This window comes from Poecilia reticulata, chromosome 10 (genome assembly GCF_904066995.2).
Source record: "Poecilia reticulata chromosome 10, P_reticulata-male-v2, whole genome shotgun sequence".
NCBI classification, from domain to species: domain Eukaryota; kingdom Metazoa; phylum Chordata; class Actinopteri; order Cyprinodontiformes; family Poeciliidae; genus Poecilia; species Poecilia reticulata.
In genome coordinates, this window is record NC_088839.1 from 6,885,094 (window position 1) to 6,906,775 (window position 21,682).

Genomic DNA, 21,682 nt, shown 5'->3' on the forward strand with positions numbered 1-21,682 from the left:
CTGATGTCGCTCACGTACGAGTATTGAAATGTATTGTTAAACTAATAAGACATTTTTACTATCTCAATCACACAACTGGCATAAATAAAGACAAGAGGTCTTAAGCTGTGGTGAATTAAGGTCCTTGTTTGTTAAGGATATATAACGATATCGAGTTTCCACATGCTTCATATAAAGAGCTGAGCCATCTGTTTGGTTTCATCAGTGTCTTCCATGAAAATTAAGAGTAACCATCTGGAAGGGAAATAAAAACCCTCAGCAGAACATTTATCTTTACCAGAAGAGAGAAAAAAAACACACAGCATCTTCCTCCCCTTCGTTTTAAATTAAAGCATACTATCCCTTGCCATTAATTTTGTGGCTGTAAAAGCATGTGCACTTTCTCCCATAAGCTGAATTATGTCATGGATAGTTAGCCAAAAAGCCACAAGGCTCTGTAAAGTGCACACAAACAGCATTTTTCTGTACATGTTAGTTATTAGCTGCTGCTCAAAGTTCAATGCAATCATTCAAAGTCAGCATAATTTACCGTACCTTAGTAAAGCTGTATTTAAGGTTACGTCAAAAGTCAAAATCTCAGGTTTGGGAATGATGCCAGGCCTCGATTTTACTGTAACAAGATGGATCTCCACATTAGTGTATTCTTTGACTAGGCTATATATATTTAGCAATAAATGTAAATAAGGGAAATGCTGAGATGAAATTTCTCAGCATTTAATGCATTCACACGCGTTAGCAACAAGTTGACTGACAGATGCTGCACAGTGCAACGCGTGTCTGCGATTTGACGGGAAACCAGCGTTCACAGACGCAAATAAACAGTTTATTGGTTTAGCTTCCACTGTGGTTTTTATACACAGTTCAGCCATGTTAGATTTGGATGTAAGGGCTGGTGATTGAGTTCCAGAATATAAGACAAAAAATCCAAAATGCCAACTTCTGAGCACAAATGCACGGCAGTAAAAGGAAAAAATGAGTCTCAGTTGTCTAGATTGAATTTCTAAAATAAACTGCACTTTTAATTTATCATCTTCAATAAAAAAACAAATATTTAGAAAAAAATATAAAATTCAAAGTGTTTGTTATAAAAGAGGAAGTATTTAATGTAACAAGCAGTTGATGGCAGTATGAAGGGCCAAACGGTGTCCCTGACTAGTAAATATGAAGTACTTTGACTGCTGTCTGCTTGACATGTAACGTACATGTCAAGCATGTCAGCGGTTCAGTTTTTGTGAATTCTTGTGAAAAATCTGTCTGCGAGCAAATTTTTTCCAAAATATTCGAAAGAAAATTAGCTTGGGAAGCTGAAATACACAGAATCAATGCTGCTTAATGTTATTCGTTTTCCTTGGTGCTGATTGGCTGTAGGCACAAAGGGGGCTAATAGAAAAAAGACTGTAGATGTTAGTTTCTACGGTAGCGCTGAGAAGGTTTCCACTGTGAGTATTAAAGCATATTTAGGTATATTTAGTGTTTGAACTTTTAAAATATGCTGTTAGCATTTCCAGAGGCCTTAAAGGGGCAGCATTATGTAAAATTGACTTTTTTGAGCTTTACATCATGTTATAATGTTATTCCCTTAGCAAAAACATAACTGTGGTGTTGCCCTGACTTTAATGCATTTTTGGGAAATCCTTTCATCTCCATGGCAACCATTCAGCTGAGCAAACCGCCTGGTGGACCTAGCTCCACCTTCAAGGCACAGCTCCCATTCAGAGCTGCACTTTCCAAGCTTCAGAGCCTTTGCTTTAAAGAGCAGCCCTCGCCCACGACTCCTTCAGACTAGCCAGCAGCAATTAGCAAACACCTGGTGGAACTGAGCATCTGATGAGCTCATTATAGGAGCTACTTCTCAGTGAAATGCTGGTAAAAATGTTGTTAAAGGGTTAATGGAGGAGCCATGTTGTCATGACTTCCTGAAGGCGGGGTTTCAGAAGGAACAGGAGCTTCTTAAAGAGACAGAGGCCCTATTTCAAAGCATTAAATTATAAAGTTGAATTTCTTTTATCTCATGTTTGATATTCATGGCATTTTTATAACAACTGAAGGCATCATATTTTCTCAATTGTGCTATAAAATGGCTCTATGTGGTTTTAAAATTCATAATACTGCCTTTTTTTAAATATTCATGGATTTTATCTATTCACGGATGATGTGGGCCATAAGCCCCCTCTGTACTTTGTTAAAAACAACACAAATAAAAAACCTGATGCGGCTTCCATCCATTAAAGAGAGAGAGAGAAAAGAAAAGATTTTACCGTCAGTCCGTTAATGCTGCCTTTAAAAGAAAATCAGAAGATGCCACGCTGCCAGTAGATGTGACTAAAAGCCCTGTTACTATTGATTAGACTATAAAGCCGAGTATAACAGTACGTAACTGAAATTGATCCTTCCCATGTTATGAGATTAGCCAGCTCCTGTCCCGTCAGCCTCTCTGCTCCAAGCAGAGGCTCCCCACCTCACCACGCTCGGTGTCGGGCCTGCTTTTCATGTTTGCGCGAAAGCTAATTTATTTGTATTTATCGAAAGGTCAAACGTGAGTCTCGATGCCGCAGCCGCCAGACAACGAACTTTAAAAAAAAAAACAACAACAAAAAACCCCCCCCAACAACCTCTGATTGTCATTCCTGTTGTGGCTAAAAGTGTTTCCCAAAGTATGAGGTGTGTGATGATTTGCAGTGTTTGCTCAATGACGGCTTTATTTAATTAGCAGATGATTTGCAGAGGATAATATTCGTTCAATTGCTTGCGGGAAGTGAATTAGGTGCGGGTCAGATTAGTTAATGGAGAGCTGGCTTCAAATGACAGTCCTTAATTTGTTGTTTAAACTAATTAAGGATTAGTTGCTCGTGTGTTTGCTTGGAGAAGTGTTCCTTAATTTCTCATGAAATGTCCTGCGATAATTGGTTGAATTAGTTAATGAAGAAGTGGTGTACTTTATTAAAAAAAACAATAGTGTCATGTTTTTTTTTTTTTTTTTCTTTGATTTTGATCAGAATTTTAAAAATAAAGATATCCACCTTGCAGAACTAAATCCAGGGTCATAATTACTTTGTGGTTAATATTTGCAGTTTTCTGAGATTCTTCAAAAATCTTCCATTTTACTTTTGTCATGGTTTTAAACATTTTTTAGTGAAGGCCCTGAAAATGTTAGTCGGGTTCTGTGGAGAGTAAAGTAATGCAGCATTGCCCCTCCCACACATACTGCTGCACACTGCTGGTCAGCTGGGAAAATGAAGCCTCCTACACTGTGACTGATTATTCATAAACCTGATAGAATCAACTTGATATATAATTTATTTTGAATTTATTTGCTCATGAGGCAATATTACATTTAGAAGTAAGTAACCATTGTTTTTGCCTGCTAGCCCACCAGCTCAGGGGTGTCAAAAGTTCAGCCCTGGCGTCTGTTTTCGCCCCTCGGAATGATATTTTGGGGCCCCAGACGAAATGAAAGAATTGTAAAAAAATAATTAAATGTACATGCATTTAGTGCATCAAACCCTTTTTAATACACAAATTTCACATTTTTCTAAAATTGTCGGCAAAAATTTAGCACATTGTGTTTTCCTTCTAAAAAAGAAAAACTAATGTGCAACAGCCTTTTCATGTTTCAGATCTAACTATACACTAGTAATGAGATTCTCTGATTGAATGTTTTCTCTTTTTTGTGTAGAAAGACAACAAGCATTCCCACTGCCACAAACAAATTGAATATTATTACAGTTATAATGGTATCTATAGCAGTTTATTTACATGTTCCTGCTACATTTAGCTTTTAAGTTAAAAAAATGTGCATAGTATCTTTTTTCCCTGTTTACAAGTTATTTTATAAATTTAAATTACCTGAGGTTTAGGACAGTTTATCACTGGTTCTTGTACTTTTACGTTTTTAATAACTATGTTTATTTGGCATCAATTTTGTTATTTATGATTTATGTCTGTAATTGACTGTAGCATAGAGACTCAAACCAACCCAAATGTATTTTTACTGCTCCAACACTACACCTGAACAGAGAGGCACCAATCAATCACCCACAGATTGGAATAATCCTCACTTGATTGTCTCTCTGACCGGTAACCAGCAGAACAGATTTATTTAGCTAAGTTTAATTATTAAATGTGGACAAGCTAGAAACTTGTTCTGTTAGGAGTCTAGAAACGTAACGCAACTCTATATGCTTTGATGCATAGTAGTGTAATTATCAATAATAGTAAATGTCTGTGAGATTCAAACAGCTACTGCTGTCACAGAACTACTGCAGTCCCAAAGGGGGAAAAAAAAAAAAAGAGCTGGAATCGATCAAAATGACAGAATCGGCCAGAAAAAAGTCGGATCGGTGCGACTCTAGAACTAAATCAGCTTGACCATCTAGATGTTTTAACCTGATGCTTGTTTTTGCAGTTGGTGTAATTTAATTGCACACACAGTGGAAGTCGTGACTGGGCAAAGCCTATCAGCTGGAGTCTGTGTGTGGGTGTGCGTGTGTGTGTGTGTGTGTGAGGGCAAGAAGGAGAAAACAGAGAGCATAAGAGAGCATGAAATTTGGCAGTCAACACCAGGTAGCTTCTGCCCTGGTGCCCCCCAAGACACCAAGACTACACTCACACTCACACACACATTCCAGGTCCCAAGGTTGGCAGAGCCATCTGCCAAGAAGAACATGGTGCTGAGGAATGATAAAACACGCACACACACACGCACACCCCCGCGCACACGCACGCACACACGCACACACACACACACACATGTACAGTATTTCCTTTTTTTCCTCTTATTTTTTCAGACAGAAACACAGTGTGCCTTGAACCCAGAGGTCTGGTAGTTCTCTCGCCTCTCTCTGTGCTTCTGATACTTGCTTGGTGTGTCTGCGTGAGGATTCAAAGGTGGCTGAAACCCGACCTCTCTCTGGCCCGGTGCACACTTCAGGATTTTAGCTGTTTGAAACATTTAAAGGGATAATTTCTTTCTATCTGCCATCATTGTGGTGAAAACGTCAAGAAGCTGTCATGTTTCTGACAGAGCGCCACTCCACTCCAGAACTTTGCTTCAATTATTCTACACAGGGCTGGACAATACAGATGAAAATCGTATCATGATATAAGAGCTTCATATCAGTCGATATCAATATTTATTGATTATATATATATATATATATATATATATATATATATATATATATATATATATATATATATATATATATATATATATATTTTTTTTTTTTTTTTTTTAAATTTCTGAAGTACTGCCAAACTCGTGACCTTTTATTTTTAAGCAGTTACGAACTTTTGCTGCTCAGGTTACTCAACAGGTTGTTGCTAGGTAACCAAAGAGTGAGTAAGTTAGTTGATGCCACTCACCTTGCTTAGGCAAAGGACCTGTTTTTCTCCAGACAGGTTCTGGTTCAGACCAAAAAGACTTTCTTGGTTTTGTCGGAACAGAGAATTTTGTTTCGTCCCACTCTTTACCCATTTGGCTTCTTTTGCCATTTGTGAGTATTTTAGCAACGGTGGACCTTCAGGAACCCTGGAGCTCTTTCTAGGTGACCCCTGGTTTCCCTTCTCTGACCAAAGCCCTTAATCTGCTGTCACTCTACTTTGCAGACTGACCAGATCTAGGGATCATCCACAGGGGTTCCAGTCTTCTCCCATTTCCAAATAACGCAGCTCGCCGTTATTTGGCTTTCCAGGATATTTTATGCAGTTGTTTTTCTTGCATCCCTTCATACCTGTCTGCTTTGATGCAACCTGATCTGGGGAGTCTACAGACAATTCACTTGACCTTACCTCTGAGTTTCTGTTCTGATGTGCTTTGTCAACTGCCAGACCTGACATACAGACGAGTCCTTTCTGTTCCCAAATTATGTTCAATCAACTGAATTGAACACATGTAGACTTACAACCAAGCATGTCAGCTCTATATTACATGTCATGCCGAAGGGGGTGAATAGTTTTGTACATGCAATTTCTTTTTAATAAATCAAATAAATAAAACATTCATGTCACTCTGTCATGATTTGGGTGAAATAACAAAGTGAGGTAAAGGTGAAGCGATGGAAATATCCCTGCAAATGTTAGCTAACTCATTTACTCATCCTTAGCTAATTGCTAATTGCTAATTTTCTGAATAGTGGTTCAGTTTAGGTTAAAACCGCATGTGTGTGTTGTATTACTTGACCTTGTTTCGCTAAGTATTAATTCATAACACATATATAGATTGGAGAACACTTAGGAACCACTCCTACTGTTCACAGCTTAGTCACAATGGACTGACAAAAGCTTAAAACACTCCCAGCAGGGCTTTATGATTCCCTTTTTGTCTCTGTGTGTGTGCACGTGCACGTGCGCGTGCGTGTGTGTGCGTGCGTGCATGTGTGTGCGTGGGTGCGTGTGTGTGTGTGTGTATGAGACAGCAGCACATGTTAGAGACTGAGAAAAAGGAAAAGAGATGGCGGTTTAGCCTCACTAGGCAGTAGATTAAACATTGAATTTTGAATTAAACAGAAGTAATAAAAGTGAATCTGCAAAGCGGGGTAGGGGGAGATGGAGGAAGTGAGAGCAGGACTGAGGCAGGAGAGGGCTAATGACGTGGCTCTGCTAGTGGAGGCCAATTTACTGCGAGGTTTCGAAAAGGTCATCTCCTACACGGAGGCCTGTCTGTGACAAATTACGTTATTTACATCGGGGTGGAAGGAGGCAGCGAGACAGAGGAGCATGGAGAGAGCTAAAAGATGACAGAGGAGAGGAGTGTTTGTAATTGGTCAGTGGAGTTAATACACAAACACAAAAGGCCTTTTGGCAGGCACACAAGAAGATACCTAAGACAAATTACAATGTATTGGATTTTTGAGATTAAACCTGCTGTGCTTCACTGTATGTCATAAAAAAAGTAAAACCATTACAGGTAAGCATTTATTGTAAAAATAAATGTAGATTAAGGTAGCATTGTGTTAGTTGAATGTTACATAAGGACTAACGTAGCTGTTTTATTAACAATAGGTATGGTGAGTTTTGTGTCTCTATGCAAATGCTAAATGTGTAGCTTGAAGTTTCTGAGTTTTCAGCGTTTTTTGGGGTAATGTGTTACAATTGATGACTTGAAATAAAAATCCTGGCAGATATTAGAAATGAGTAAAAACTACGAAGCTACATGGGAAACACATCCACATCCAGCACCGTGTTATTGCTCAGGGGTTCCACAAGGATGTGTGGCTCCTGCTGCTGTGGTGGGCCTTGTCAACCACAACGAGACAAATTACAGAAATGAGGGCAATCAGGTGGTGATGTGGTGTGAATCAAACAATCTTCAGCTACGCATTTACATTTAATTTAAACTTAAATCTTCAGTTTAAAGATTGAAACAATAATCAATCTTTAAACTCCGTCCATCAGGGAGGAGGTAACAAAGTGTTTGTACTGGTACCACCAGACTAAGAAACTAAGAAACTTCTTCATTCTAGAGTCGATACGAATGCTGAACATTAGCTATTTTATAAAGATTTTTCTATAAACGCCATATCATCCATGTTTTTAAATTAATTTTAGTATTTATTGTCCTTGTGATTGTCTTTTATGTTGTAGCAGTTACTGTGGGTTAGGGAGAAGCATACTTTTAATTCTTCCTCTTGAACGTTCTTGAACGTATGGCACAGTTGACAATAACTTTGATTTGATTTGGATTTGATAAGATTTTATTTCTAAAACTGAACCATAAACACACGACTTCATCAACAAAATAAATAAATAGATCGTCAGTACAGATGTTGGCGAGTTCACCTTCCACCATTTTCAATGTTAGTTGTTTTGCACGAATTGTGTCAGTGTTTTTTACCCACCTGAGGCCGTTTTGAACCCACTTTGACAACCCAAAAAAGTAATTTTCTACATCTTCATATACTGTAAGGAAATGATACACTATGCTGTCGCTACCTTCTCTTCATACTTTGTTATATTTGTAAAGTCCAAGAGGCAGATATCTAAATGAAAATTTCGTAATACGAAGTTTTCAGAAAATAATATACATATTAATTAAATCCTATTTGATATTTGTGAAAAATATTTACCTACAAAGAAAACCTTGCCAAGGTTTAAACTTATGAGAGTAAAATGGGTTGTGTACAGGGTCAAACTGTAAGGGCCCAAATGGTAAAACTTGTGACATGAAACACGAGTTGATCAGCTTTCAGCTCACGTGTTTGAAAAGAGTGTGTTTTATGCACATGTTGACAAATCTGGCAAACTCTTAGCCAATCAATTAGGAGGGTTTAAAGCCGAGACAGTGTATAATTAATATTAATTCAGAAGAAAGGGCTCGCTACTGATTACATTAAAATTAATGATACATTCAGGGAATACTATCTGAAGCTCTACTTCTCTAAAGCCCCTTGCTGATAATCGGGCAGTGGATTCTGGTTAGATGTGGGTTTGTCCAAACTGAAGGTTAGTTTCTACTGGCCCTCCTGTATTTTTCTACAGTAGCTTTCTGTTCTGGGATGAGTAGGGTGAGTACGTTTTGTGTACAAAATCCAATACAAATAAAAAAATGTGCGTGCGTGCGTGCGTGTGTGTCGAGTCCCTTAGGCTTTCACAGATGGGAAGCACCAAAGGGATTGATTGTAAATACTTTCCTCTTGGGGATGAGTAGAAAGATAAATATTGAGAGGTAACTTTTGAGAAATGCCTTAAATTATTAAAGTATGACATTTCCTAAATTCCTAAAAATGGGATAGAAAGATTTTCTCCTTTTCATTGTGCTTAAATAGGGATTAGTTTTGTGTTGTGTTTGAAATGTACACTGGAAAAAGTGTAGCACAGAGTTGTTCATTCAAGCTAATAACTACCATTGAATACAATGTAAAATAATGGACTTGGTTGTGAAAGTCTATTTTTTTGCATTCTGAGGTGTCAATTTTGATTCAGACTGAATTAATAACACTTCTGAAGGGAAGAAAGCAAATATTTTGGTTCCTCTCAAAACATGCTGAAAGGAAATGATGTCATATTTTCAATCTGAGTCACGTGAGAAGAAGTTGGGGAGAAGTGCTTGGAGAGCTTCGTCGGTTTCGGCATGGGGAAGAAGGAATGATTAACGTCCGAGCACGTCGTCAAAGAATAAACCTGCGGTAAGTACTAAACTAAGCTGATGTAAACGTGTCTTAACAAGCCTACAATTGTATTAATGCAAAAGACTGAGTTAATGTCACCTGGTTAGCAAGCTGAAAGTCCCGCCTAAATGTGGGTATCCCAGTAAACGCTTTCTTTTTCGCTGGGTTAAATGTGGTGTAATTTCTGAACTTACACGTATTTCACGAGAAATATAACTATGTGTACATTGTTCGGTTGTAGCTGGAATTAATCAAGGTAGGCATAATTCGTTACCAATCAATAGCTTCCACCACGGTTAGCTCGGCTACACGGTGAACTTGACTAGCTTAACCCATGTAAAGCCATGTTAGCAATTAGTTAGTCTAGTGTGTTTATACCACTATGATTGTAAAGTCCCAGTTTGTTAATGGTAGCGAGGCCCGTTGAAAATGAATGGTGTTTTGTGCATGCATTATACTTGTATGGTATGGTCGGTGATGTTTCCCAGTGTTCGCCATGCTGGTTTGTCCAACTGTTAAAACGGTTTCACAGGAAATGCTCTCGGTAAGCGAATCTCCTTGTTAAGCCTTAAACTTTTTGTTCGGCTCTACAACTGGTTTTCATGCATTTTGTTCACGACACTGCCCCATTTACTGTAGGTTAAGAACTTCATTTTCCGAATGCATTGTGTTTTCAGAGATATGTCATGGCATGCTGGCAGGTATCTTATGAAGTGTGATTTCAAACAAATACATAGACTAACCTTGAGGGGCTGACATACTGTGACAATGGACTAACGAACAGGGGCACTTGTACTGATAGAAAAGGGGTGCATACGCATTGTTTTATATTAGATTAACTTAAAGGGGCACTGACGCACCTTACTTATTACAACTCAAAGCTTTCATCTCATCTGTATGTTGACACAAGGTGGTTGTGAATGTGAATTAATAATTTCTCTTTCCTTCTGTCTTTCGTTTTATTCTCCTGCCACCCAGGTTTTGACTCCAGCTTCCTGAACGTCACTGACTGTCAGGGCATCTACATCAACAACTCGAGGTCCAACTTTGCAATATGGCGACTCCCGTCCGACTCCTCATCTTGTTGGGTGACGAAAGCGCTGAGAGGATGAAATTATCAAGGGTGCCGTTTTGATTGTCCCTAAAGGGTGCTGATGCAGATTTCCGAAGGGAGTGAATCCTCAAAGCTCTCATCATCTACCTGGGAGAACGTGTTGAGGACCTTCTAAAGGAATACATGGTATGTCCAGATATTTTCTGTCACAATGATGATTCAACTTTATTCATCACGGGAGACCACCTATGCCATTATACAGTATATAGTGATTAATGAGGTGTGCCAGACTGCAGTTGTTCAGTTGCATATTTCGTATATTTTGCCTCAGGTCTCCCAGAAAGATCAAGCCGAGCTGGAGAGGACCATCATGGCAGTCTTTGTCTTCAGAGAGAATTCAAGCCTTCTACAGCAGCCCCAAGACGTTGGGATTGTCATTGATGGTGTGGAAGTCCTCAATGAGTTGCCTTCTCTTGCAGCTGGAGTGGCAATGCTCTTTGGACTTTGCTATGCTCTTAGCATGGAGTATCCACAGGGTTTCAGGTTCACCTTTGAGGCCCTTCAGAAGATCCTGATGGAGCTTGGTTCCAACAAGATGACTTCCAAGATTCGCAAACTCAGTGGTGAACTCAAAACTGCACAGTAGTGTATATTTGTGTGTGCTTAATGTGTGCATGTAGTTGCCACTGGCATCTATTTAAGAGGTAGACCACCTCACAGCACTTTGTTATACAGGCTCACGGGGTCACTTTCATGGAGTGCTTTTGTTGGAATTTTAGTTCTTTGATGATGTTTACAGATGCAACATTCCTTCAAGTTCAGATGTGTTTGAACAGTACAACAACAGTGAATGCTTTCTGTCCATTTAATTTAGCTTGATAGGCCATATTGTCTTTATTTCATTTCTCTGATGTAGAGCAACAATGACATGTTTATATTTGTTTGTCTGAAAATGCAACTTTTTTTGTCCTTTTTTACTTGAGGAATAAATGGCTTAGAAAAAAACTGTTGCTGGAGTGTGTTAAGTGTGATGTGAGGGATGCAAATTGTTTATGAAACCAAGTTTATGAAATATTTAAAAAAAGAATTTCATGGTGCCAATGAATTAATTAATGCACTATATATATTTGATGGGTTCAATTTAAATATATTAGTTTGGTTCCAAAACTAAAATTTAAATAATTTAACTTGGATAAAGGTGAAGAATTAATATTGGGTCAAGTAAAGTAATATGATTTGAGTCAATATTAAATAGTCATGTTGTACCAAACCACTTTATTTAGATTCTGTGAAGTCAAATATATTAGATGCAACAAATGGACATCAATTTTTTTAATTTAAGCTGGGCCACACTTTTTCCAGTGTAGGAAGGAAAAGGTAAACGTATTAGAGGCACCGATAAATCGTGTAGAAATTACGCTCTGCCAATTTTACTTGGATTGGCATTCAAATGCTGAAAAATATATTAACAGGTGACGGTGCTTTTTGTCTGAATTCATCCACTAAGAGACTGTCATGTTTTTCAGTCGGATAATAGTCAGATAAATCCTAAGAATGTACACTTACCCCAGATATTAATTTGAATTAAACGTTTTAGTAATCATTCATTTTTAATGTTTGTTAAAAATAGGGCTGTCAGCGTTAATGGATGGGATGATTGCTCTAAAATGTTTAACGCGTTAATATTACGTAATGCGGGTTAATCTCGTCACCTATTTTGACCCGAATGCCTCTTTCCCGCGGAGGGTTACTATATTCAGAGCAGGGCGTTCCACGGTCTGGACCTGCGGTGAAAAGTGAAGAGTCGCAAACGCGAGTGAAAAGATGAGCGAGGAGAGTCAAACTGGGGAGGACGGCGGCAAATTTCACTTTAAATAAGATAATCGACTGACAACACTGTAAAAAAATGGTGTCTAGTTAAATTAAATTTGCAGACTGTACTATTCTACTAAAATAGCGTAATTGCCTTGATAAGCAGAGATAGCTAAGGATGTTTTTGAAGTAAAGTTGCGGAACTATTCAAAGATGAATTGGCTAGCTTAATTTAGCTAACTAATTAGCTTGAATGAGTGCAGACAGTTACCCTTTTATTTAGCGGTCCTGCCACTTGTCATTATATGAGCAAAGTATTATAAGTTGCTCTACATAATGCTATATTGGTTACTTGCATTATGTGGCTATGTAAGGTTAAATTAAAATAGTAATTTTATGCCGCTAGGAAGAAATTTGTGTGAGCTAATCAGGTTCAGTAAAGACTACTAAACCTGTTTAGTAAACTGAAAAGACTGATTGGTGAATCTTTATTTTGCACTTTCAGTGGTTACATAACCAAAGACTAGTAAAAGTTTTTTGTGATATTAAAAACAAAAAGATATATTCATTTTAATTTAAATGAGATGTAGGTATCTGTTTGTTATATTGACAGGTGGCTGTTTATTTTATTATTTTTCACTGTGATAGCGTACAGCTAACACCCCCCAAACCCCTCTTTCTGTTTAGCATTAAATGTCAGCTTAGCATTTCAGATGGCCCCTCCTTTGCTTATTTCTCCACGGGGAGAAGATCAGCTTTGCCCTCACGGCGTCGCAAGTGAAGTGTGTACCCATCAAAGTTAATAAATAAGTGTGGTAATAACTTTTCATTCAAAGTTTATTATCAAAAGGCTCCCGGTCCTCATTTTCTCCTTCATTGCGCCTCCGTGTCCTCTGTCACTCCCGCTCGCCTCCAGGACGTTTATTACCTCTTTATCAACTAATTCATAATCATCCCGTCTTTCTCTCCCTCTCTTTCCTCTTCCTGTTAACCTTTTCCTATCTCCCTCACCCCTCTTTCCCTCTTTGCCCTCCCCCTTGCCTTCCTTCAGAGGCCCGCTAATACATTTGTTATCAACCCACTCCCTAATTAACGTGCCCCCTCTCTGTCTCAGTCAGTCCTATCTCTATTACTTTGTTGAGATGTCTTCTTTTACGCTCTCCTATTTCTTTCTCTCTTTTTTCATGCACGCCTCTCTTTCATTCTTCTGCTTCCTCTTTTTTTTTTCTTGAACAGATGAATTTCCAGGCGACTCCTCATCCTCACTTCTGAGGCTCTATTATCTTCAGACAGACAATTTGTCTGTCTGAAAGCCAGCAGGACATAGAGATCCATTTTCTCTTGGAGTAGTATGTGTGCGCGTGTGTGTGCGTGTGTGTGTGTGTGTTTGTGCGCATCTTGATCTCTCTTAGCTTCTCCCGCTCTGTGTTTTTGTGAGTTTACTTGCTGTGGCGCTACTCTGGCTGCAGTCATAGTCCTTGGCAGGCTCCCATGCTGGGTTCAGAGGGTGTCTGTGTGATAGTCATTAGCATTTGCTTTCAGTGTTGCCCTGTAACATTACATTCTCAATGGAATAGCTCTGAAGGTGCTGCATGTACCCTTGGAAAAAAAAAAAAGAAAAAGGGAGAAAATCTCATTTGTTCTGTTCTCCTGGCACTCCCAAACTCTCACAGAGGTCTGTGTGTAACATTCGCTGTAGATGATTTGCTTTTACACTCCGCCGTCAGAATAAATGTCAGAAATTTGGACTTGCACCACAACTACTAAACGTACCCACACACACGCACACACACACGTTGAAAGATTCCCTGGCTTAGGGTGGTGTTAAAGGTAATGTCATGTGGAATATTGACATGCTTCTGTGTGCTTTGTACAAAAACTTCAAGTCAGAGCTAAATTTGACCATTCCCCTCTTTTTAAAGAAGAAGTTAGAATGAAGCCATTCTTAACCCTTGTATGTAGAAATGGGATCCAACCGACCCCACACACGTAAAACTTGTATCATTTCCCATTGTCCTCTACGTTTGCCTCAGTCCTCGCATGCACAAGGGTTAAAGCCCTGACCTTTTCTATGTATCTCGTCTGCCGGCTCATTTTGGTCTTTGACTGCATTGTGCGAAGGTATTTTTTGCTCTAGTCTCAAAGATTTTTAGCTGAATGTAGTGCTTGCGAGTGAAATAAATGCTTCACCGAGTTGATGAAGTGCAGAGGAGTGTGGTGTTAGTCGGGGATCCACCGCGTTCACATTGCAGGCGAAAACAACACACACCTATTTCGCTTCAGATTTGGTTGTACAAGCAGAATGTGGGCGCAACATGAAACTAAATCCAAGCTCGCCCTTTAAAACGTTTGGACTTGGTTTTGCAGCTAAATTTAGATAAATGTGCTAAATTTAGTAGTAGTACAGTAGTGAAGTGTTTGTTTTATAGATCAGTATCCGTCTTCGTATTTGTACTCTTTACAGATCTACAGATACTGATTTGAAATTAGCTAATTAATTACTTTCTTTTATTAATTAAAGAAGCAGTTTTCAGTTTTTATGCTACTATAATGTGGAACCAATTTCTAGAAAACTGCAAAACTGCTGAAACACAAAGTTCCTTTAAATGAAGGCTAAAATCCCACCTGTTTAGAATTGACTGGAATATTGATCAATATATTTGATGCTTGATGATTTTGATGATGGTATTTGATAAAATGTAATGTTTATTGTTATTTTTGTTACTGTATTTTAACTGGCATGTTGCTGAAATGTGCTACACAAATAAACTGGACTTGACTTCTGCCTGGGTAGCTAGGCTGTAGTAAACTGCTAAACAGAATTCCAGCTAGCAGCTAGCAAGCTGTAGGTTTAAGCCAGGGTTACTTTAATAAGAGTGATGGGTGAAGCTTGTTAAGTTTCTACATCATCGGCATCCATGGTTTTTAACTATTTTTTTTTTATGACTACCATTTTCTTTTTGGTAAAACAGGCATTTTCAGCCATCTGACAGGCAGTTTGTAGTAACAGTTAGAGAACGTGGCTAGCCTTGTTACTGTGAGCTCCATACAGCTAGAAAAAAAATTAAACACATGCTGTGGCATCTTATTAAATTAATTATTAAACTGTAGGTACGGTATGAAGGCATTTCAGAAACCATAGCTTCCCATAACCTTGGCATACCTTTATGCCGATAACCAATCCATATCTAATCAGCCGCGCCATGTTAGCATTTCGATTAGCTTCTGCTATATTTGTTTAAAAAACATGTCTGTGATGATGTCTGACTCCTACTGTCTAATATTTTGCCACTAATACTGTATGTCTGTTACAGTGTTTTACGAGAAATTCACTAATCCTGCTTTTACTGGCAGACACCAGTTTGCTTTCCAAGCACATAAAAACACATTTGTGTAAACTTTGTATTGATTCATTAATTCAAGGTCAAAGCCATTTAGCATGAAATGCTTGATAGAGGAGATACACTCCTGATCAAAATCTTAAGACCAGTTAAAAAACTGCAAGAATTTGCATTTTGCACTATTGGATCTTAAGAAGGTTTTAAGTAGAGCTTCACAATGTTAAAAGAAGAAATCAGCGTAAGAGACAAAAACTTTTGAGCGGGGAATTAATTGAAAACTGCATTTACACTCAAACATGATTTTTTTCAGCTGATCAAAAGTTAAAGACCATAGCTCAAAAAACCCCCAAAACCCCCCAAAACAGAAAAGTGTCAAAAAAAAGGGCTCAGTAATGAGTCATCAACAACCATTCTTGTTGATGACTTCAAACAATCGTTTAGGCTTGATGCCAGTGTTTCCAGGAGGCTGGTGGGAACGTTGCTCCAAGTGTTGAAGATGGCTTCACAAAGAGCATCCACTGTCTGGAACTGATGTCCATTTTTGTAAACTTCCCTTGTCATCCATCCCCAAATGTTCTCAATTGGGTTTAGATCCGGGGAACATGCAGGATGGTCCAAAAGAGTGACATTCTCTTAGAAGAACTCTTTTGGACCATCCTGCATGTTCCCCGGATCAGGCGGGCATTGTGAACTGCAGCATTGTCCTGTTGAAAAACCCAATCATTACCACACAGACGAGGGCCCTCAGTCAGGAGGGATGCCCGCTGCAACATCTCCACATAGCCAGCTGCTGTTTGACGCCCCTGCACAACCTGAAGCTCCATTATTCCATTGAAGCCCAAATCATGATGGCGCCCCCACCACTGTGCCGTGTAGAAAACATCTCAGGTGGGATCTCCTTGTCATGCTAGTAACGTTGGAAGCCATCAGGACCATCAAGGTTAAATTTTTTCTCATCAGAGAAGACAACTTTCTTCCACCTTTCATTATCCCATGTTTGGTGCACCCTTGCAAAGTCCAAACGGGCAATTTTGTGGCCTTTGAAGACGTTTTTTGTTTCTGAAGCCCTTCTCTCGCAGATGCCGCCTGATGGTTATTGGGCTGCAGTCAGCATCAGTAATGGCCTTAGTTTGGGTAGAGGATCATCCCGTGTCTTGACGGACAGCCAATCGGATCCTGCGGCTCAGAGCTGGTGAATTTTTTTTGGGTCTACCACTTGACTGTTTTGTTCCATAACCGTCAAGATCATTTAAAAAAATGCAAAATGTGTCTTACTGCGTCCAACCTCAGCAGCGATGGCACGTTGTGAGAGGCCTTGCTTATGCAGCTCAACAATCCTACCACGTTCAAAGTCAGTGAGCTTTTTTGCTTTTGCCATCAGGAGGTCTTGACAGTGTAAAGACTTGACAGAAAATGACATGGAATCCAGATTTTTGCACAGCTTTTGGCTTTTAAAAACTATGGTCTGAAACTTTTGATCAGCTGAAAAAAATCATGTTTGAGTGTAAATGCAGTTTTCAGAAAATTTCCCGCTCAAATGTTCTTGTCTGTTGCACTGATTTTTTCCTTTAACATTGTGAAGCTCTACTTAGAACCTTCTTAAGATCCAATAGTGCAAAATGCAAATTCTTGCAATTTTTTGACTGGTCTTAAGATTTTGATCAGGGGTGTATTTTTGAACTTAACTGATAATTTAAAGATTACAGGATTTATTGCTATTTGTTAACAAAATCAGATGTCCCTCAGCTTTATGTGTCGAACAAAAGGTTGACAGTAACCCTGTAGGAGCTGTAGCGCTGATTTTGGTTTTCATGTGGTAACAATCTTCTCTATTCTCCAAATGTCTGGACTAAGGAGTACGGCTGCGAGACAAAAGTCTTTTTCTTCCACAGAAAACATCCAGACTAGGATAAACTATAACTTTTGGGCTATTGTTGTAAAGTTGTGTTTGGCACAAAAAAGGCCTGCACATCACTAATGTATCACAATATAAGGACTTCTTAATAGTCGATATCAATAATTATTGATAAGTTTGACCTTTCCTCTTTTATCTACAATTTCCTTTGAGCTGCTGTATTTAATTTCTCTGTTGACTCCACGTTGTTTACTTTTTTTGTATCTTTAAGCAGTGATGGGACACGGTGGCAAAACATGAAACTGCTTCCACGTACTCTGGTGCACTGTGTGTATTTTACAGACGGCACACTATCTGCAGGTGGTTGAGATTTCATATTTAACCGCACCGATTGCCTACATACGTCTTGACAAATTTCTTAATTTCCCACAATCAGAATGGAAATTAGTGAGTTTGATGAGCTAGTTGGGTGCCAAGACCCGTTTCTTCTTCACCAGCGCAGCAGAGAGTGGAAGTCACGCCAGGCATTCCTGTGACAAGTTGCTTTAAATCTCAACAATTTCACCTCAGTGTCATAAAAGAAAATAGTTTGAGCACTGTTTCCTACCAAACAGTTTCATGTGCGAGTCTATGCGGCAGTGAGTACGGATCCGCGGTTGTAAAAATTGGCCTTTGTCCGGGACATGTCCGACCGACATTGAGTTTGGACGGACCTCAGAGGAGTGAAGTATGTATGTTGGGGGAAACGTGAACCTGCTTCTGTGCATGTTGTACAACAAGTTATTGCTAGCTATAACAATAACTTGTTATATAAGAATGTTAGTTCTTAAGTTAGTTGATGCGACCCACCTTTCTTAGCTGGCCTCTTAGCATCTAAAGCCTTTCCTCCACCCTCATCCCCCAGATTGGCGTTGGGTTATGGATCGGCATTCCATGTAAATGCATATCTATTGGACGTTTTTTCCATTGACATTAATCACGTGATAGATATCGTTTTTGTTTAATCGCATAGCCATACTACGAACAGTTCTAAATATCAGTCAGTTTTGAGATGTTCCTGCTAGAGAGCTGAATCAGAAGAGGGTTTTAATTTTTCATCATCATGGTGAGTCCAAGCATTCATCCAAATCAGCAAAAGAATGGCTTCGCCAGAAGAAAATTAAGCTTCTTTTTAAATGATTGAGCTGGTAACACTTTATTTGAAGGGATGTGCATAAGACTGACATGACACTGTCATAAACATGACATAACATCTGTCATGAACATGAAGAAGTCTTTATGAATGTTTATGACTGTTGTCATAAAGTCTCATTCGGTAAATAATGACACTTCTAATGCAAAGTTGCTCTAAAAGTTGCATTAAAAGTCCATTAAAAATTCCAACTTTTCATGATTTTGTAAATTATGATAATTTAATGCAAAGAAATAACTTTGCTTAACAATTCTCTTGTCACCTTTTGCCTGAAATGCTGCGTTATGTTCCCAGCTCATTAATGACCCTTCTTCCTCCTCTGTTTGCTCAATGGGTCAAAAAGAAGGTAGAGTGTAAGGAAGCTATTTATTGTACTACATATCAACCCAAAAAGGTCACAATGTAGGCATTATGCAAATGCCTTTTTACCTCCAACACAGCACAGCATTTTGAGAGAACAAAAAGTTCGACTAAAGTAGCAAGAAGGAAAAAGTTTGCAGTCGCCTCCTAAAGATTTTTTCCCCCACCCTGCCTTCTGACAACTTGTGATTGAGAAGAAAAGCTCTTTGAAACCCAAGGAATAGGTTTCAGGTAATCAAAGAAATCCTGCACCTTCCAGTGAGTGACAGACGCAACCCAGCTAAGATGTCAAGGTTGTCAAGGCTCATAGCAAGTTAAAGTTCCAACATCTATATTAGCCATATTTTAACTCTTGCATCTGAGGTTTTTTTGTGCGTATTTAGGTTACGCAAAGGAGCAGACTTGTGTGATTTCCAGTGACATTTTGTTATCAAGAGTGCATAATTGTTTCTATGCCGCTGCTTAACACTGTAAGGACGCAAATTAAACTGGCTGTGCCTCATTAACCTGTAGATGGATAGCAGCGGTTTGGTGAGGACAGACTGCATGCTGCAACCCTTCACATTGCCCAACCAGCCGTTGGAGAAAATGGCTAACAGGGAGCTTCAGTCAATGCTCTAAGTATGTGTGTGTCTGATTGGTGCCTGACGATGTGTGCCTTTGTAAATGTGTCAGTGCGTGCGCATCGGGTAGGCGCGCTCAGGCCGTGTAAATGCATATCGATTCTGAGGTGTTGTTTTGTGCAACAGACGGTCTACTGGGTTTCGGTTTAATTAAGTTTGGCTTACACATACAAATGATGACAGATGAAGTCAGCTGGAGCTTGTTTCAGTGGGCTGATTTAAGAAAAAGTATTTATTTTTCTTTTCAAATGGAGGACTCTTATTTTTTTTTTCGGCTGTCAGGAGCAATATATGACGGTTTTAGGGAGTGCATGATCAGTTCCTTATTCCCAGTTCGTGGATCTTCACAGGAGCGCTTTAACTCAGCAGAGATAAGACGGCGAGACAGGCAGGTCTGTGTCAAAATGAACATAACAGTTCACAGAGGGCTTGTGTTTGACAGAGACTTACCCGCTTTATCCTCATACACTCATCCAAACACACACTCAGATGGTCTGTTCATATTTACCGTTGTTTGTAATCCAGCGTCTCTTCACCGCTGTTTATCTTTCTGATCATCTCCTCCATTTTGTTTGATGTGTCTTCACATTTTTGGAAATACTTTTGCTTTGTATTATTTGCTTTTGTCAGAAACAGTTTGCGGCTCTGAGGTAGTATGGCGAGTTATGATTTAGTTCAATATGCAAAACAATTAGCCGCTTCTTAAAAATGATGCCATAAAAATGTATAATTACCTAGGAAAGAGAATGCATGTATGCGAGTAATGTCAAGGCTTATTTAGGACATGTTTTGTTTTTTATACTTCATTATCTTAAGTTTAATATAATAATGCTAAATAATGCTCCAGCATCACCTTCCTATAGATTTGACCCTGTAATGATTTCAGTGATAGGCAAAGCTACCCGAGGAGTTAGTTGTGCCAACTCTAAAGTACTAATCATGAATATTAGCTACACTAATGCTAGAGCGCTAAATTCAACCATGTTGTTACACCCACACGTGTTCCAGCATAGAATATCGCCCTCAACAGGATGTAATTTGATATTGCACACATACCTGTACGGTTGCACTTTAGGAAATGACTCTTTGGAACAAACCATTCACTCGTGTTTTCAGGTTTTTAGTTGTTGAGTAATGTTAACTCTGTGGATGATTTTACCTAATTAACTAGGACTTTGGTCAGAAAGCACACATGGGTAGATCTTAAACTATTTACTGTACAGCGATGCATTCTGGGTACAGAATGAATCTAATATGCTGAACTGCATCACCGGTGGTGGGGAGCACAAAGCACTTTGTATTGCCTTGTTGCTGAAATGTGCTATATAAATAAAATTACCTTTACCTTTACAAATAAAAATGTCTGTCTACTTGAGGAATTAAGTCGATAACCAAAACTCAAACACAGATGTCGAACTTTCTTCAACTGAACGTTTACAAAATAGCCTGGTAAACTAGAGCTTTAGAATTTATATGGAAAGATGAATTTAGGAGAAGTTGGACGTTCTTAGATTTAGCAAAAATTTGCTCAGTTATTATTGCATTTCACATGTCATGAATTCTATACATCAGTGCAACTCTTACAGGCAGTACTTCGAATGTTAAATCACTACAATAACCAGTCTCATTCAACATTATGCAAATGTTTTGTCTGCGCTGATGAAGCGTCACTTACTTCCAGGATATGAACTGAACTACTTGGAGGCACTCAGGGAGCATTGCAATTTCATTTCGAGACGGTTTTAAATGTGGGGAAAAAAAGTATGACATGATGGTGATGTCACAGAAAAAACAACACGCCTCATGCAGTTGAACACGTTTAATTTCACACTTTTGAGCCCAAAGCACACGGAGAGCATCAGAAGCTAGATGTATTTTAATGACACTTTTCAAACAGGATTTGATGTTCCACAGAATCCACTTAATTTTCTGACATTTAGACCTATGTGACACATTTTTCAATATGTCAGTACAAATGACAAGCTAGGAAACGGTGTGACAGCATCAACAGGATTTTTGTGTGGTTTTACGTGGTGAAAGTTTTTGCCAGGCTTTGTGGTTGGATGACTGAGGAACAACAAATACGAGAGAATTGTAAGGGTAATAAAAGCAATTAAGTCTGGGATCCTGAAGGGCTTGAGCCTCACGTAATAGACAGAAACCAGGTCAAATTGCTGATATTACTGTAAATAACAAACATAAACACAAAGCCCAATACAGACACTACCTCCCACCACTTCTCCACACACACACACATAATTCCCGCCGTGTCTCCATACGCTCTTAATTCAATCCTCTCTGCTTTGCTCTTTATCTCACGTTACTCTGTTCATTAGTC

The 21,682-nt window shown here is 38.9% G+C and overlaps 1 protein-coding gene and 1 long non-coding RNA gene across 4 annotated transcripts in view; both read left to right on the plus strand.

Annotated features, from left to right (window-relative positions):
• Positions 1-21,682, plus strand: part of aff2 (AF4/FMR2 family, member 2) — a 206,482-nt gene that overhangs the window by 14,743 nt on the left and 170,057 nt on the right. The window lies entirely within an intron of this gene.
• LOC145553154 (uncharacterized) lies at positions 8,791-11,187 on the plus strand. The gene is made up of 3 exons (XR_014089400.1): positions 8,791-9,125; positions 10,086-10,347; positions 10,493-11,187. It is a non-coding gene; the product is annotated as an uncharacterized LOC145553154 (long non-coding RNA).